The 18,689-nt window shown below is 32.5% G+C and overlaps 1 long non-coding RNA gene across 4 annotated transcripts in view; it reads left to right on the top strand.

Annotated features, from left to right (window-relative positions):
- Positions 1-18,689, top strand: part of LOC149031087 (uncharacterized) — a 140,711-nt gene that overhangs the window by 19,092 nt on the left and 102,930 nt on the right. For 2 of the 4 annotated variants that reach the window (XR_016178077.1, XR_016178076.1), the window contains exons 2-5: positions 6,096-10,942; positions 11,544-11,656; positions 12,353-12,532; positions 12,628-12,999. The exons of 1 other annotated variant lie outside the window; for it this stretch is intronic. This is a non-coding gene — a long non-coding RNA (uncharacterized LOC149031087). Of the gene's footprint in view, positions 1-1,800; positions 2,310-6,095; positions 10,943-11,543; positions 11,657-12,352; positions 12,533-12,627; positions 13,000-18,689 lie in introns of those variants that run through there. One more of the 4 variants, XR_016178075.1, reaches the window with a different exon arrangement.

Here is an 18,689-nt window from a genome sequence, read left to right as displayed (position 1 = left end):
CGAACTACCTCTTATAACGTAGCTTACTCTCTCGCATTCCTCTTCGGGATTAGAATTTCCGGCATATATAAAGAGAAAGAAAGAGGAAGGTAGACAGATAAATAGATAGACAGAAAGAGAGAGAGGGAAAGATTAAAAGGAATTCCAATAGCGTATTAGATTCTTCAAGATAAACTTCTTCTATTTATTTTATCCAACAATTTATAAATAAATCTAAAAAGTAGTTTATACTATCTTTAGAAAATAATATACACATATTTCTACTACACACATATATTACAATATATATGTTAGAAGTAAAGTTAGTAAGGTCGTGAAATTTCTCGATAGATAAAATCGGAAAGAAAAAGAAGGGCATAGGCCGTGCTTTAGAATGGCAGACTAGAAATAAGCGTTTAACCTCGATCCCTCGTTCATGTACGTATCCTACACACACATATACGTATATACATATGCATATGTATTGAGATATATCCGTGAGTATATATATATATATATATATATATATATATATATATATATATATATATATATATAGTATATATGTATATAGGTAGGTATAATACATAGCAACGTGTACCGAGCGGTCTAAATCCAGTATGCAAGTGGAGTAGATAGATGATAGGAGATAGCCGATAGGGAAGTGCAGCGTTGCATGCATTCAGCAGAAGCAGCAGCAGCAGTAGCAGCAGAAGCAGCAACGGGAATAGTAAAAGTAAGTTTGGCTTGGAAACGTTTGGGGAAGCGAGATGGACGGTTCGAATAGACCGAATGGACGGTGAAATAGGTCGAGTCGATGCATGCGTTCCGTTGCTTGCTGTTGCTGCTTCTGCTTCTACTGCTTCTACTTCTGTTGCTGTTGTTGCAGTTGCATTTGCCATTGCTGTCTATCTTTCTTCTTGTTCTCGTTGGTCCTATCGAGTAGATCTTTTCAACGTTTCTATCTTCTTTCGGATAGACTATATTTCAACCTTTTTTATAGTCTTACTTAGTTTTTCAATTTTATTTTTCCTTTTTTTTTTGGAGTAGAGAGTTTTTGGTTTCATTGCAAACCACTTGGATTTATTTTCTTCTATTTATTTTTTTCTTCTATTTTTAGGTACAGTATTTTATTAGAATATTTTTCTTTTCGTGCTTCATTAGTCAATTCTTTGTTTTTTTCAATGTTTTAGTTTTAATCGTAATCGGTGTAATCACATTGTTTCGTGTAGATTTATTTATTCAATTTAGTTGTTTTTGTTTTGTTTCTATGAAGTTGATCGTTTGTCGTACTTAATTTTTGTCTCTCTTTTACTTTTAAAAGAGAAAAATTAAAGAATTTCATTCACAAATTTTTTGTTTATATTTTTGTTAGTTTAAATATAAAAGTACCTATTTCGCATGGTTTCATTCTGATTTATTTATTCGACTTATTTTTTGCTTTTTTTTTCCATCAAATAGATCGTTTCGAACAAACTTATATACTATTTCATAATTTATCTTATAATTCTCTTGGTTTGATTTTTGTTCGTTTTGTTACATTTAACTTCACTCATAAATTCATTTCAACTTTCTAATTTCATCACATTCGCGTATGTTCACGTAGTACCAAAAATTTCCTCATAAATATTATTCGAGTAATATCTCACTTTATTGTCCTCGTTTATTTTTTCAACCGCGAAACTTTATTCCATAAATTCTATTCAATAGATGAAAAATTTCAACTCGTTCACGTCCTTTCATTAATCGTCAGATTTATTTTATCAATTATTTATTCTGAATAATTATTAATAATATATATATTTATAAAATTTGTTTCAGTATATTTTTCAACGTGACGATCGAAAGAAAGAAAGAAAAAAGAAAAACATTTCGTTTGATTTTTCTATAAAATATTGTTTCATTCGTTATGATCATCCGATCACATAATTTGTACGATCCAGACGAAATGATTTGTTAGAACAGGATAAATTGAAAAATATATTGTATACTTGTATCAATCTATATAAATGTCTGTGCGTCAGCTTATTTCGTGATCGATCGTAGCGAGTACGTTAAACTTTTTTCAATTTTTCCTTCGTTTTCTTGCTTCGACCAATTTGTGGAAAGCTTTAGCGACGTACAAAGCTTAATATTGAATTTCGATACCGGTAACATATTCGATGTTATCGGTGTGCCAGATATTCGAAATTATATCAATATGTCGGATATTTGATAATGTTCTAGAAGGTAGTATCGAATTATCGAGAAAAATATTTTAAGTTATTAAACATAATCATTATATTAATCTTTTAGTTTTTGTTTCCTCTTGTTCAATTTCGAACTTTTGATTTTTGACTCGTACGAAATAAAACAATAATCATTACTAATCTTTCAGTTTTTTTCCCTCTTTTTTTTTCTATTTAAAATTATAAATTAACTTTTGGATTTCACTTATGCGAAATAAAAGAAAGGAAAAATCAAAGAGTGTCAAAAAGTAAAATTAATTGTTTGTGGTAATCAAAAGAAACGTCGGTGAATCACTGGATTCCCTTTTCCTTTTTATAAGGGCTATTGACGAGGGCTTGTGCCCTTTTTTTGTAAGTCGAAGAATAAGAAGGAAAAAAAACTTTTTTGTCGACGAAAATCGAGAGTTGCGAGAGGTTGTGAAAAAACATTATTTTCGACTTAAATCGAGCGCCATCGAAATGCTTTTAACGATTCCCATCGTTGAAAAGAACTAGATTCCTTGTATATTGATTCCACACACATACACTTATATATACAAATATATATGTATATATATAGATGTAGAAACTCGTAGATTTCTATCGTGAAATCGCATTTAAACTTTCAATCGCTTTAGAAAAACGAATAAAGAAATAACAAAAATAAAATACAGAGAATAAAAAATAAGAATTCTATTCTAAATCTGAAATATTTGAAAAGGTGAATATTGAAGGGGATTAACTTGGATACTTGCAAATAGCTCTTTTATTTTTTTTCACAAGAGAATTCATCAAAAATGAAGAACATAAAAAGGGTACGTTGATAGGTGATAATTATTTTTAAAAATTTAATAGGAAAAATAAATGATACATTGCTTAAGGGAAACGAATAAAAAATCGAATAAAAAAGTAAATATTCTTGATTCCTAAAAAATATTTGAAATGTGAGAATTAACTTGAACCTTTGCAATCAGTTTTTATAAGAAACCTATATTTTCTCTTTAGATATTAACACATTGCGTACGGCACACTGTTTGCGTAGGTAGGATACAGAGCTACTGTTGCAATAGCTGTAATGATCCATTGATTAATATTAACATTAATTTTTTTCGTTAATTAGAGATTAGGATAATACACGAGACTCCGTTAACCTGGTGTTTTCTTATTACGTTAGTAATAAGAAAATCAAATTTTGATTCCATCATTAATTAAATCATGAAAACGAGATATCTCGTGACCCGTACGCAATGTGTTAATACGAAGAATGTAAAGGTTCCTTGATAAATGCTAATAATTTACAAAAAAATTAATTAAAGAAAACAAAAACATGCATCTATTAGGGATATTAAAAAAAAAAAATGAAAAATAAAAATCATACAAATTCTTGAATACAGAAAAACTAAGAAAAAATAAAAGTTAACATCGAAGAGAAGGTATTAACTTGTATCCTTTCGAAAATAGTCTCTGTAAAAACCCCTTTATTTTATTTTCATATGAGTCAAGACGAAAAACCATAAGGTTTCGTTAATAGTTACTGATATAATTCGAGAAAATACAACGTGGTAAAACAAAGGATGCATTGTAAGTGTGTAGATAGAGTTAGGTTGTACATTTCGATAAGCATTCGCGTGTAATTGGATGTTCGAGTTTTAATCTCCTTAGCATTGAACGAACAGGAGGAGCCACTCGAATCGTTTGTCGGTTTAATACAATGCTCTTTTTCTTCTCTCTCTCTCTTACTCTCTTTGTATTTCTATTTCTCTCTCTCTTTCTCTCTCTCGAATGTACGTAGTCGCACGTGCGCTTTAGGAAACAAACGGAGTGAAGCGTAGGAGGCAGTGGTTGTGGTCGGCGGCATTACAGGTTTAGGGGTCTTATGGGGTGGAAGGAGAATAGAGGAGGATGAGGAGGTGTGTGGGTGGATAGTAGGAGGAGGAGGAGGAGAATAGAAGAGGATAGAGGGCCAGCGTGGGATTTTGGTCGTGGCTCGGGCCGAGCTTGCACCGTTCACGGCGATTAATTCATTGCCGCTTACCGCGTCCCACCGCAAACCGCCTTTTGGTCTGCCCTTCTCCTCTCTTCCTTTCCCTTTCTCTCTCTCTCTCTTTATCTCTCTCTAACTCTCTCGAACGCACCTACATACGTAACACATACATACGGAATGTCATTGGCAACCCTAACAGTTTCCGACCGTTGTTGTTACCGTAGCTACACCTACCCTTTTCTAATCTAATTTCTATTTTTTTGTTTCTCTTTTTTTCTGGGCAAGATTTCGAACGGTTAGATATATTACGTTTATGTTAAAGAAAAAAAAAGAAAATTAACTACGATTCTGTCTTAACTTTTTTTATTATTTTTGGTAAATAAGGTAAAGGCAGGTAGAGAATGAGAGAGAGAGAGAGAGAGAGAGAGAGAGAGAGAGAGAGAGAGAGAGAGAAAGGGAGACTTGTTAGTTGAAAGGGCAAGAGTCGCACGTGGTCTTAATCGCACTTATCCCCCCTCCCACCCCAACCCGCTAACACCTCCTCCCTTCAAGTATATTATCGGGATAAAGGGTAGAGCAATGAATTACGGCTTTAACCGTAGTAAGGTCGCGACCCTTCCAGTGAAAAGAGAGGGATTTCCGGTAATTTCCGCGTCCTGAAACGTTTCCATCTACGTTACCGGATATCGTCGAACGGCGATGGTGTGTTCAGCTTCGACAAGTAAGAGAGAGAGAGAGAGAGAGAGAGAGAGAGAGAGAGAGAGAGAGAGAGAGAGAGAGAGAGAGAGAGAAAGAAAGAGAGTGAGTGTTTCCTAAGGTCGCCGATTTCTATGAACCGTGATTTATCGCCCGTCACGAAAACCCTTTCCTTCATGTCAACGTACTTTACGATTTACCGTAATGTCGTTAATCGATCGATATTTTCTTTCTCTTTTTTTTTCTTTCTTTCTTTCTTTCTATCTCTCTTTCTTTCTCTCTCTCTCTCTCTCTCTCTCTCTCTCTTTCTTTCTTTCCGGCTCACGCGTTAATTTTTTATTTACAATAAAAATTTTTATATATACATTTTTTTTTCATTTTAGCTGGAAACAGATTAATATTCACAATATAAATGAATTTTCTTTTCCACCTTATATATTCATTCTATTAATTATTAATAAAAATATTTTCAATATTACATTCTCGATTTTAGCAATGATAATTATAAAAAATTATTACTACTAATCTTTATTTATTTATTATTATTAATATATATATATATATATATATATATATATATATATATATATATATATATATATATATATATATATTTAAGAGTTCTTTTGAAGTTAAAAATAAATAGCAGGAAAGAGGAAGGTTATAATTTTTTTTTCTCTTCTCTCTCTCTCTCTCTCTCTCTCTCTCTCTCTCTTACTAATTACTGTCCTTATTTCGTTTTTAATTAAATCTTCCATTCCTTTATCTTCGTTCATTTGTAACAGGAGAATAGTTGTAATTTTCTCAAAGAATTCATCGTACTGAAAGATAGATAGAGAGAGAGAGAGAGAGAGAGAAAATTAGAGAAAGAAAGAGTGAGAGATAGAATAGTTGTATATAGATACTGATATTCAAGAACTAATACGGTTCTTTGATGAAGAAACACGCTCTGATATCTTTTAGTTTATTCGTATACATTTGAAGTTAGTAATAAAAGCTATCGTAAGGTTTCTTTAATCGGTTGGTTGATAATAGCTCAATTAATCACTCGGCCTGTCCACTGGGACTCGGTCGGTGCTGATAAGAAAGGTAGAAAGAGTTTCCCTTTGAATCCTTCTTCCCAACCGTTCTTTTTCTTTTGATATTATTTCTCCTTATCCTTTTGGAAAAACCTTTCGTAACATTATTTTTAGGGTCACTGTCTTTACCTTTTTTTTTTTTTTTTACAGGAAATTCGTTTGAGAAAAACGACATGAATAAGAAAAAGGAAATCTTTTACCTTTCTTTCTTTTATTTTCTTTCTTTTTGAGTCTTTTTCTTAGGCAAACGGAGACGTAAGTAAATACATACGTATAAGTGATAGTGCTATACTATTCTTCGATAGGTAATCTGGTATCCTTGTAGAAACGTTATTCGGTTTGATCCACCTGAGAAAAGCGGAGCTAGCGAGCAAACTCGAGAGAGTTGGTTTCTACTTGCCCTTGGGTATGGAGGTCAGAATTGCGGTGAATGCGCATTGAACGGTTTCCGGGTTAGCCGTATCGTGCCACTCGTAAGACGTAAAGGTAAGTGTAGAGGAGGAGGAGGAGGAATAGGAATAGGAGAAGGAGGGGGTTGGAGAAGGATTCCTGAAGATAGATCTTGCGGAGAGGTTGGCTAGGAACGTACACCGCAACGCTCGACAGGGACGTACCTCGTATGGGGATTTCAGGGTTCAAGCGTTGATTTGGTCAAAGCTGAATTGGTGCCTCTAGGAAACCTTATCTCAAGATAGTTCTATATATATCTCTATCTCTATCTGACCTAAACAAGTTGGTATGTGTGTATGCTTGTTACGGCTTATCAGGGATTAACAAAAGGATTAGAGATAAGTGACCAAAAACATTGGTTATTAATGTTGTCAATGTAATCATAGTTTTGTATATTTTCTTATTTTCTTAGCTTTTAGGTGTGAAAATCAAACAAGACTAAATTCGAAATAGATAATATAGAAGATATATATCTAATATTATTTCATAGTTGTTCGTCGAGCGTTATTTCGTCCAAGAAGATGGTATCTGTCTTGTAGATTTTCTACAGAATACACCGGGAAAGGTAAGAATGCTTGATTAAACAGAACGTTCCGGTGGCGAGTAATTAAAGAGGTACGCGAGAGATCGAGCACCGCAAGAATAAACTTGCCTACCCTTCTAGGTTAGCTTGCCTGAAGGAGTAAAAGGATTCTTAGTTTGTATGGGTGTAAGTGTATAGAGTAAATGTGTATGTATGTGTATGTATGTGTATGTGTGTGTATGTGTGTGTATGTCCCATCTCTATTTTCCATCTTACTCTTACTCTTTCTCACTTTCAACGTCGTGTCGTGTCCTTCCGTCGTACTCAGCCATACTGTCCTTCAAATTCTCTCTCTTTCTATATATGTGTGTGTGTGTACTTATATATATACTCAACTCCATCGCCTATGCCGGAGAAGTTGGATTAGATAAGTTTGCCGTTTAGCCAGCCCTTAGATGGGCTTAGTTGATTCCAACCGAGTCTCTCACAGCCTCGCTTCGGTCATGTTTAGTTTGGTTTGCTTTCCTTTGGCCTATATCTCTTTCTCTTTCTCTTTTAAAGAGAGAAGAAAGTAGGTAGTAGAAGGGATTGGAAAGGGAGGGAGGAGGAATGAAAAAGGGAGTGTCCTTAGTAGCCATTCGAAACGACGACTGCTGGTACCAGCTTGCTTGTTCGCACCCTCTGCCTCGTTTATTTTCTTTCTATTTATCTCTCTCTCTCTCTTTATCATTTGAAAGAGAATAAGAAAGAGAGAGAAATTTCCCACTCGGAAGAAGGACAATTCTCATCTTTTTGCTGGAGCTACAGTGGATCCGATTTCCATCGATATCCACGAGCCCTATTGTGCTACTCCAAGAGCCCTTGACTTTACCACTACGCTTTTGATAAAAGCGTAGGCTTAAAGATTCACCCGTGAACGCGCTAAAAGTTCGCTTTTCTTCTTTATTCGATGCGGAATCTATTTTTTTTTGTTATCTTTCTCGTATATTTTAGCACAACAAACAGATATTTATGATGTTCTTCGAGTAATAAGATTATTTTCCATTGTTGAATATTATCCACTTACGTAACTTTTTATTTTCCGAATTCATTTTTTTTTCTAGCTTTCAAAATTCCCTCTCATACTATAAACACACATATACACGCATACACATACGCAGATTTACAATACTTTTACTTTATTATATGTTTGTACTTTTTTTTGAGTGAATAGATCACATATATACGATAGGGATGGAATTTTTGATTGGCTATAGAAAAGAACATTTTAGATGATCAGATTTCAAAGATCAAATATTGCATGACACAAACATACATACCTTTTTTTCTTTCTATTCGAATGTATGCACTTCCTCCCATGCGTACACGCATAAAATTCGCAATACTTTTACATTGCTATATATTCGTATATTTTTTCTTTTTCATTTATGCAAATAGTTCATACATACGATAGGGGTTGAATCTTTGATTGGCCATCAAAGGGAACATTTTAAATGATCAAATATTACATGACTTTATTTTATTTTTTGCTAAGCCTTCAGCTATACAAACACTCGAACACAAATTGGGATTATTTTGACGATGTCGACGTGTATGATTTCTTTTCTTTCATTTTCTTTTTTTTTTTTTTAATATGAGTTAAAAATATATAGGAAAAAGGTAGAATATTTGATTTCCTAAAAAAGGGATTGTTTCAGATGATCAGATCTCGAAGGTCGTATGTTGTCCATCAGCGTCAGAGAACATGTACGGAGTAGGGTGATCTCTCTTGGTGGTTTAACCGCAATCGGGTATTGTCACTGCCTTTGACAAGACCTAATTCATATTCCCGGTTACGGACATTACTTTTGCGGCACTTTGTGAAACGAACGGAAAGGGCTGTTATCCCCACTAACGAGTTCTTTGAATTTGATCACGGTACCGTGTTAAAGGGCGAGAATGCTATTCATTTCGTTCTACGATTTATCGATTTTATTATTGCCAAATTATTTACATGTTCGATACTATAGATATAAATATAATTATTTAATAACAAATTAAATTATAATCTACGATAAATTAATCAATGACTTAACTAATATAAGTTAGATTACTAGTATCCATCGGATCATTAAAGTTGATCAACGCTTGCACGGTTAGTGTAAAATGGATGAGGGTGACCCATTTGGAGTACCTAATAAAAAAAAGAGAAAAAAAATGTTTACTGTTTGATCACCAGAATGGCGATAAAAAGACTCTTTGATAGTATATATAGGTGTGAAAAGATATTCGTAGAGGAATGACTCGAACTCGTTAAAAGGAAAAAATAAAAAGTGCAACACAACCATCATTATAATTTTAAATTACTTGCTTAATTTATTGCGTCCAATAATAAGTTGTTTTTATCAAAATTTGATTTACTTATTTGGTCGTCTAAAATTTTTTACATTTAATCGAACAAAATCTTTTCCTATCTTTTTTGTTTCTTTTTTTTATAGAAGAAAAAGACCAAAAAAAAAACAAAAACAAATAAGAAGTAAAGTATAATAAGAAAAAGAAAGAGAAGATAGCACTCTCCTATATTACTTAAATCCCAGGGAACGCATTGGTGGTGGTGGTTTGACTGGAGCTTTCGATTCGTCGTTGTGGAAAGTGGAAAGAGAAACAATGCAAATCGCGGTCTCGGGATGTCTGCTACGGAACGATCTTCGAATGCCATTAACTGGAGCCCCGGTTTTCGGAGTATCGTAAATATACCCCCAATGCAGCCGATGCAGTTTCCTGAATTACGATCGAGGATAATCCGCATATATTAAAAGCGAGTAGTAGGTTGTCTCTTTTACTCCACCATCTCCTTCACCTACACAACACAACCCTTTCTTCTTTTTTTTTCCAACCAACTCTACAACAAACTCTCATCCCCTTGCTCCCTATTACCACCCACTATCCTATCCCGTTGTCGCTTCCGTTTCCGGATTATATTTCTATAGCGTTCTTGTAGCTTCTAACATACAGGGGGGAATGGGGGGAGGATTACGGGCTAGAGCTTTCTTTTGCTAAAGAAACGACGACGTTCGATTATTAGAAAGTAGCTATCGACCTAATCGAATATTTTGTGAAGATAGGAGGAAGGGTAGGAAGGAGAGAGAAGGGGGCTTGGCTATAGAGATGGAAAATATGGGATATAATATTATTATATTAAATTTTTCTCCAATTCTATAATCCCATTAAATACGTTTTTATCAATAGTATTATTTGCTTGGAACGAAAAATTCCTCTTTTTTTTTTTTTATATCGAAGAAAAATATTGCAAATTTCTTTATGAACGAATCAAATTTTGATATTTTAATTTTAATCGATGAAATTCTTTCAAACGATTATTTCCCGTGCTATCAAAAAGATTTTTTTGCGCTCAGAAATACCTATGAATACTCATTTTTTCTTTTTTTATTTTAATCGATAATTCAATTATAAAATTCAAGAGAACCGATAGAAAAGAGTAATTAAATCTTGCGTTAGTTAAAATATATAATAATAATAATAATAATAGTAAATAAAAGACCGATAATACTGTTTAACAGTAATTCGTTAATTTTGTTGTTGTTTATGATAATCGTAAAAAAAAGAACATCGTAGAAGAGAGAAATTCGGAAGATTTAACACGACGTACAACACAACAAGTACAATCATGGGATGGTTATGAAAGAGGTAGACTACCGCTTTGTAAAGTCCGTGACGAAGTGTCGTAGGAAAGACCGGCCCGTTATACATTATAATATAACGAGATCGTGGTGGAAGGCGCGTTATCCAATTATCTTCCTGTCCGGCAGCTGAAAGACCATCTCGAATAACGAACGAACGAACGAACGAGAGAACGAACGAACGAACGAACGAACGAGCGAGTCGAGCAACGCGTAATGACGTTTCGCGAGAGAGTTCGCGCGTGGACAGCATCAAGAGAGAAGAACATTGGATGAGTAAAATAGATAGAAACACGTACTAAAAGAGAAAGACAGCTAGAGAATTAGAGAATGAGTATATGTGTGTATGTATGTGTGTATGATAGAGAAATTTTGATGTTGTTTATTAGCTTTTTTAGCCATTTGTTTTGCGCATATATATATAATATATAATAGTAATAATAATAGTAAAATATAATTATTATATATATGTTACTGGGTGAAAAATCGAAATTAGAGAATGTCATGATTCACACGGTCACGTTCGGTGTATGTCCGTAATATTAATGTATGATATTACATCGACGTATTTTTATATGTGCTGACAAACGACCATGTGAGAATCTCATGATATTCTTTAATTTCTATTTTTCACGGTATCATGTATAACACTGACGCTTTTAGGCACTAATCGAAATGAGGCCCTTGCGATTGTTTTATCAATGATGACTCGGTTGTATAAACTGATACATATTGTCTCAACTCTATTTAAAAAGCTAGTTCTTTATTTTATTTTTTACTTTTGTTTGTGAATGTTATAATTAGTCTATCATCGGTACACATATACCTAAGAATATTTTATAAAAATTTCCCACACGTTTTAATTAAGTTCCATTCATTCACAGTGTTACTTCTTATTTCTTTGCTGACTCTTTTAATAATCATATAAATATCTAATTTTTTCAGTATTCATACAAGATGCATTGAATGATTAATTAATGCTTTTATGAGAGAATAAGAAAGAACAAGTGCAAGAGAAAGATAAAGTGAAAGAGAGAGATAATAGGATAGTTGTGTGAGTAAGTAAAAGAGAAAACGAATGAAATATACATAACGAAGAAAGAGATGGAGATGAAGATAGGAAAAGATAGTGGGAGAGAGAGATAGAGTACTCCGTAACGAATTGAGTCGTCCATCGAGCGTGGCCACGGAACACGACCTCCATGTTAACTAATCTTCTAGAATTCAACGTCGTCGGTAGATTTGTCGATTTTATTTCTGGGTCCCTCGAGTAATTTGTTCCGGATAGTAAAAGGGCATCGAGCAATAGACGATGGTCCCATCTAGGCCCCCCGTGATTGTCTATCTTTATCTCCGTGCCCTTTTTGCTCTCCCTTATCTCTTCTATCTTTGTTGTAAGTTTTCTTGCAGAAAAGGGACAACACACGCGGCGGTGATTCTTTCGCCCTTGTTCTACCTTTTCAGATACGACGACCAGGAGTAATTTTACGGAGGCCGAGCAAACTACCTCACCGTGACCCACCACCACCACCACTAACCCCCTCTCCCACTCTTATCCCTATTTTCTTTCTCTTTCTATTTCTTTTTATCCTTGTTCATCTCTATCTATCTTTCTTTTTTCTTTGCTCATGGCGTTCTCGCGTCACTAACTCAAGGGTTTCCTTACCATCTCTCCTCTCCTCTCTTCTTCTTTCTCTCTCTTCTTTCTCTATTATTCTTTCTCATATAAGAGCTTAAGTGGTTATTTTCTACAGAGATATGGGACGTGTAAAAGCGAGGAAAGAGGTTTGAAGGAAACGTGGTGACAACGGTTAGAGCATGCTCCAATGTTTCCTGGAAGGATAATACGCCATCCTAGTCTCACTTTTTACCAACTAAATACTTTGGGACTATGGGTTTCCTTTTCCAACATCACATTGGATGGTTGTTAACGTGTTAGTTTAAGCAACTTGACAATTTTGTTCTATTCTTTTGTTAAAATATATCTCCCGAGTTAATCTTTTTCTTTTTTCTTTTTTGTAATCAATAGGAAATTATGAAGAAAAAAATATATCTAGTGCTTAAAATAAAAAAATTACCCCTCTCATGGATGAACAAAATATGGGAAATTCGTTCATAATATAAGAAGAAGTGCAGTTAATTTGAATGGGGGAAAAAACAAAACAAAAAAAGACCAACATTTGGAATAGAGGAGAGAAACATTTAATCTGATCATATCAAAATGAATTTATTTGCGGAGTCTGCAAATTTATTAGACAAAGTCTCCTTGATCTGTCCTACATCCGAGAATTTATTAACCGGCCTCTGGAAACCGACATACTACAAGCTTGTATATATCTTCAAGCGGGTGTGCACGTACTATACGGGCAAATAAATACGAATGGCTTTGCACTGTTCTCACGTACGTATCACATATGCATACTATCTGTTAAATGTATGTGTGTGTGTGTTTATGTGTTTGTATTCGTTGATACAGTAGTATTCGTAAATTTCGTTATTCGGACATACAGCTTCGTTTAATGTTCTCTCGTATGACACGTTTTATAGAAGAATGCGATTTCGTATTCACGTATGTATTTATATGTATGTATGTATGTATGCATGTAGGAAATTGGAGATTTAGAAAATGTTCGTCATGTGAAAATAAAATAAAAATTGTTTCTACAAAGGAATTTGATTTTGTGTCTGTATGTGTATGTATATGTATATAAATGTGTAAGAAATTCAATATTTAAAAAATGTTGATATTAAAAACTGGAAAAGAAAGCCATTTTACAACAGAACTCGATTACGCTTGCGCGTTCTCCGTCTGCGCACGCGTGCTCCTAAAGGAAAGTTGAGATTGAATAAATGGAACATTATTTTGTTTTAAGTGTAAAACAAAGCTAAGTGTAAAACTAAAGCATAATACATAAGCAAAATTTGGATATTATTCTGAGTAAATTTAATATTTTGATTTAATTTCAAACGATTTCACGTGTCATGGAAATAGAAAGAAAATTTGTTTATAATTGTTGTTATATAAATGTTCGATTATTCGTCGTTACTAATTCGATATAATCGATTTAATGTGAAAAAGCCACGAAGCCTATTATTAAATGGTCAGGTTTACCAATTGACGCTTTTCCATGTGCTTTTGATCGAATTGTCGAAGCTGCTAAAAGATCGTTCGCGCTTCGCTGATCACCAATGGCTTTGATATTTTCGTTATACGCGCATTTCATTTGCTTATTTATCATACTCTGTATCACCTATACGCGTAGAATTGATTTCCACACGTAAAACGTACAATATGTTTTATACACGTCCACCATTACGCATCCGGAGTAGCATTCATTCAATTTACCTGCCAATAATACACGTACAAACACGCGAATAGTCGTCTCTGTCGGGTAAACTGAATAGGATTTTTGTTTATTTTATATTTTTTAATTTTTATTTTCATTTTCAATTATATTTCTTTTTTTTTATTTTATTTTTTTTTTATTTTTAAAAATGCTTTCCTACTATTTTTATCGTAATTTTGTTTGTTTGTTTATCTTTTTCTATAGACGTATAAATCCGATTGTAAAGCTTTATTTACGATATCGTATTTTAATTACATTTCAGTTAATTGGGAGGATGCTTGGCCATTGTACGTTTCTATTGTAATTAACGAGAAACGAGTATATATCGATATTTCTCTAGGAACATTACAAGTTTCGACGTTGATTGAACTATTTTATTTTCCTTGATCAGCCGAATGCAAGGTTTAAAGTTTCTCTAAATGTAAATAATGTTATACTATAAACATTTGTTATAATAGGTTTTAACTAATCATTGAGTTACTTTGAAAATTAGATCTCGTTTATTATGAAAGTAGTTTAATTGTAAATTCATTATTTCTAATAAAATTACGAAAACACGCAGTAATTTTTATCATTTATTTATAATTAACGAGGTATTTATTTTTTCAATTCGTTTTATTTCTCTTTTTTCCCCTCAAAATTATCTCACACCTATTTCATAATAAATGACGCAATCAATAATGCACCTTGCAATTAATAATTCACATTATCGATTGGTACAATTAAAAGATGTCTTTTTTTTTCATTTGCACGTTTTATTATATTTAATTCAATTGGATTTTATTAATATTAGAAACGACATTGAAATATTCCTATATCATTATGATTAGTAGAATCGTTTTCAGGAATGGGGATAAATTTCGTAGTATAGTACTACAAGCGCGTATTTGTGTGTTACGTTGCACGTACGTCAATTCAAGCGTTGTGTCGTGCTACACGCTAATTACGTTCGTAATTAGTCAGAAACTTGTCAGGTGATTTCTAATTTCGAACGCAATTAACATTGATTAATATATTCTACTCTCTAGCTATCACAGAATTCGTATTCCGACAGGTGTATGACAAAGAATTTTCGAAGCAATAACGTTGCCAAAGGATTTATAATTTTGAATTCCTTCTCGTGGTTAATGGGCAACGTTGTTATTGTTCTTCTTATTGTCCTTCTTGTTTACTTTTGTTTATTTTTTTTTCTTTATTTTTTTTTTGGGACACAAATTGCATTGAACGCACCAGCCACAAATGCTCGAAATTTGTATCTTTTTATGACTGTGTATGTGAATTTGTGTGTGTGAGTGAGTGTGTGTGTGTGTCACACAAAATCATACATATGCGTTTACGTACATGCACGAGTTGTTAGTTTCATCATAAATCTTGATATATTCTTCGTTGGTCTTCATCGTTGTAGTCGTTCGATCACAATTTAATAATTCATAGGATGAAAAAATGTGTTGAGAAATAAATTGATGATAATACTTAGATAAATAATATTTAAAAAAAAATACATAATCAATCTTTATAATTCACAAGTTGAAATATTGTCTTCTATCATTTTTATCTTTCATTATTTGAAACTTCAAATTTGTATATATTCTTGTAATGTAATATTATTTTTTTAAATAATAATTACAACTATTTATTTATTGATCTTAGAAGTAAAACCCTCTTTAAAATATCTAAATTAGATAAACGAAATTAGGGATAATATAAAGCAAAGATTACAACGAACTAATATATGACATAGTTTGATCGAATTATATTAATAGACTCGATGATAAAAAATGCTTACATTTATTTATTTCCATTTATTATCATAACAATTAAACAACATTTTGTCATTTAGTTTTAATAGAAATTCACTTGAATGTTATTAGTAGTGAATCAATAAAGAGTACCCACAAGACAGTGGAAACAATGTTAGAAGGCGATGATGTAAATGTAAGCTCCAAGTTCTTGCGTATTAACGTTGCTCGACGTTTAGAGAACGTTAATAATCAGTTATCGGGGTTTAAAGTTGCATCTCGCTGCTTGGTGGGAGCTTAGTTTTGTTCGAGATTTATAGTCGTGTAGTTTCGAGAAGGCTTGCCCGCGTTCTATACGTCCTGTACGACCGTTAAAAGCAGCGAGCTTTCAAGCAAAGCTCTACCCTGTTAGCTTCTATCTCTTTCATTCTCTCTCTCCCTCTCTGTCTTTCTCTATCCTTCTTCTTCTTCTCAGTTAGCCAACCAACGCTTCCTGAAATCGCTCCAACCATTGAGTGAACATTTCGAGCGAATATGCACGTAGAGACTAATTTAAGAACGATCATCTCGTTATAATGGATCGTTCACGGTGGTGCTTCTTAAGCTCGAAAGCTCATTCTACTCCGATGAAATCTACTTTGACGTTAGCATCGAGATGCAAACGTTACTACTACTATTACTACTATCACCACCACCACCAGCGGTAGTTAGTTATTCGTATCTTAATAAAAGTATAGTCTGCCAAAAAATTGCTGTATAAAATTTGGAATGATAATTCGTTTGAAATAATTTTTTTGAAGTGAATACTTCTTTAGAATGAGAGTGATTTGAAAAAAAAAAATGAAACACGGCGCGGCGTAACGTTGTGGCAAGCGGTGGTGGCAAAACGGAAGTAAGAAGAAAAAAGAGATAAACATATAGGCTTGAGCCTGCGAGAGAATGAGACAAATCAATAAATTCTGTTTTCTTTTTAATTTGTTCTTTTTTTCTTCCTCTCATTTATTTCTATTTAATATTTTTTATATCTCGTTGAATGAATGGTTTAATTTTTATAATATATTTTATATATTTTCTTTTCTATGGTTGGTATAAGAATTATTTATGTAATCTAATAATACCGATCAAATTTATTTCCTTTTTCGAGATTGCTTCCTTTTACATATGGCGATATTTTAATGTGATTTATTCGATAATTCTTTGGACGATGAAAATACGCCATATATGTATATAAGCCCTATATATATAAATAGATATGTGTGGAGAAAGGTAGAAAATGGAGGAGATTGGATTGGCATCGTTTCAAGATTCTCTTACTGGGCCATTCCTTTTGCCTTTCGATCGAATTCGATTTTCTTTTTTTCTCTTTTTGTTTGTTTTTTATTCTTTTTATTTTATTTTTAATGCTTGATTAAAATTTAGTAGAAAAATTTCATCAAACCTTGTAGATAATATTTTGCGATTCGTTTTCGTTAAAAATTTTCGTAGAAAAAAGTATTTTGCCAAGAAACATTTATTGAATGCATAATTTCTTTCTCTTTTTCTCCCTTTTTTTTTTATAAATGTATGATAAGAATTTGATAGAAAAAAATGTTCATTAAATATTATCGAGAATATTGGTACGACTTAATTTTCTATTTAAATTATTTAGAAAAAATAGTAGGAAGTAAGGTTTGTTTTGGAATTTAATTAAATTTTCTATCGAGCAAATTGTACTATCAGTTTCGTTAGAAATTATTTAGAAAAATTTGCAAACATTTTTTTAACGCCTTCCTCTTTCTTTTTCTTTTCTTTTTATTCTTTAAATATACGATAAGAATTCGACAGAATAATGTTATTAAATATTATCGATAATATTGGTACGATTTTTCTTCTTTTTTTATTCTTATATTTATTTCGTAAGAAAAATAATTATTAAAAAAAAAAAAAAAAAAAGAAACTACGAAACAACATTTTTTCCCGTAGTTATATTCTCTCTCTTACTTTTCCTTATACTTCCTATATTTGTCTCTTTTTCTATCTCCATTTCTATTTTTCGTATATCTTTTTTTTCCCCTCTATTCTTCGGCATCTCCTTTTCGAAATTCTACGAAATCCCGGTTGACATTCGAATTGCAAGAGGAGGAAGGGTGCTTTCTCTCGGACGAAGCTTTCGCGTCGTTGCAAGAGATGATGCATCGCGCACCGGTTAGGTAAACGTTGCATTTGCATGTAAAAGAGCCTGCCAGTAGTTTATATGAAAATGTAAAATGAAACGGTATTTCACATTGGATCCCTTTCTGACATCTTTTCTCTCGCTTTTACCCGTTCTACTTTTTTTCTCTTTTTCTCTCTATATATATTTTTCTCTCTTTTTTTTATTTTCTCTTTTTCTCTTTTTCTTTCGATCTATACCACGAGCCTTGATCCTAACGCAAATAGCGAGAATCAATTTGCTTATTGGTATCTAGTAACCAAACGTAGACACTTTTTTTTATTTATAATAAAGATAGGAACGTGTTATATTCTTTTTTTTTCATCAAATATTACTACACGGTGAATATAAATCGATAAATCTATATTTTTCTAGATTGTTTGTGATTTTTATTATGGATAAAGTTTTTGACAATGAGATAAATAGATTAATATTTAAAGATTTCAATGTAATGAAGATTTTTAGATAATAAATAGTTTTTTTTTTGTTAAGAGGAATTAAATATTATTTCCCAATTACATTAGTGGATCGCGTATAATGTGTTTTAATAGTATTTTAAAATTTCATATATTTAAAATATTTATCCTCGAAGGATAAATTCAATAGTTTTGTTAACTCTAACGAAAAAACAAAAGCTATATTTAACTAAAATACTCTGAAATCCTCTGTAAAGATTTGAAGACTAGTTATTAAAAAAAAAATGCAAACAAAATAAATGTTAACAATCCAATAGATAAAATATAAAAACTCGAATATTTATATTCTACTAATTAGAAAATAAATTCTATAAAAATAAGTTATTGGATAGATATAT

The sequence above is a fragment of the Polistes dominula genome, unplaced genomic scaffold, assembly GCF_049000335.1.
Source record: "Polistes dominula isolate Pdom_NZ unplaced genomic scaffold, Pdom_raw_medaka contig_12, whole genome shotgun sequence".
In the NCBI taxonomy this organism is placed as follows: Eukaryota; Metazoa; Arthropoda; class Insecta; order Hymenoptera; family Vespidae; genus Polistes; species Polistes dominula.
The sequence above is the reverse complement of the archived record's forward strand: the minus strand, read 5'-3'. Positions and strand labels throughout refer to the sequence as shown.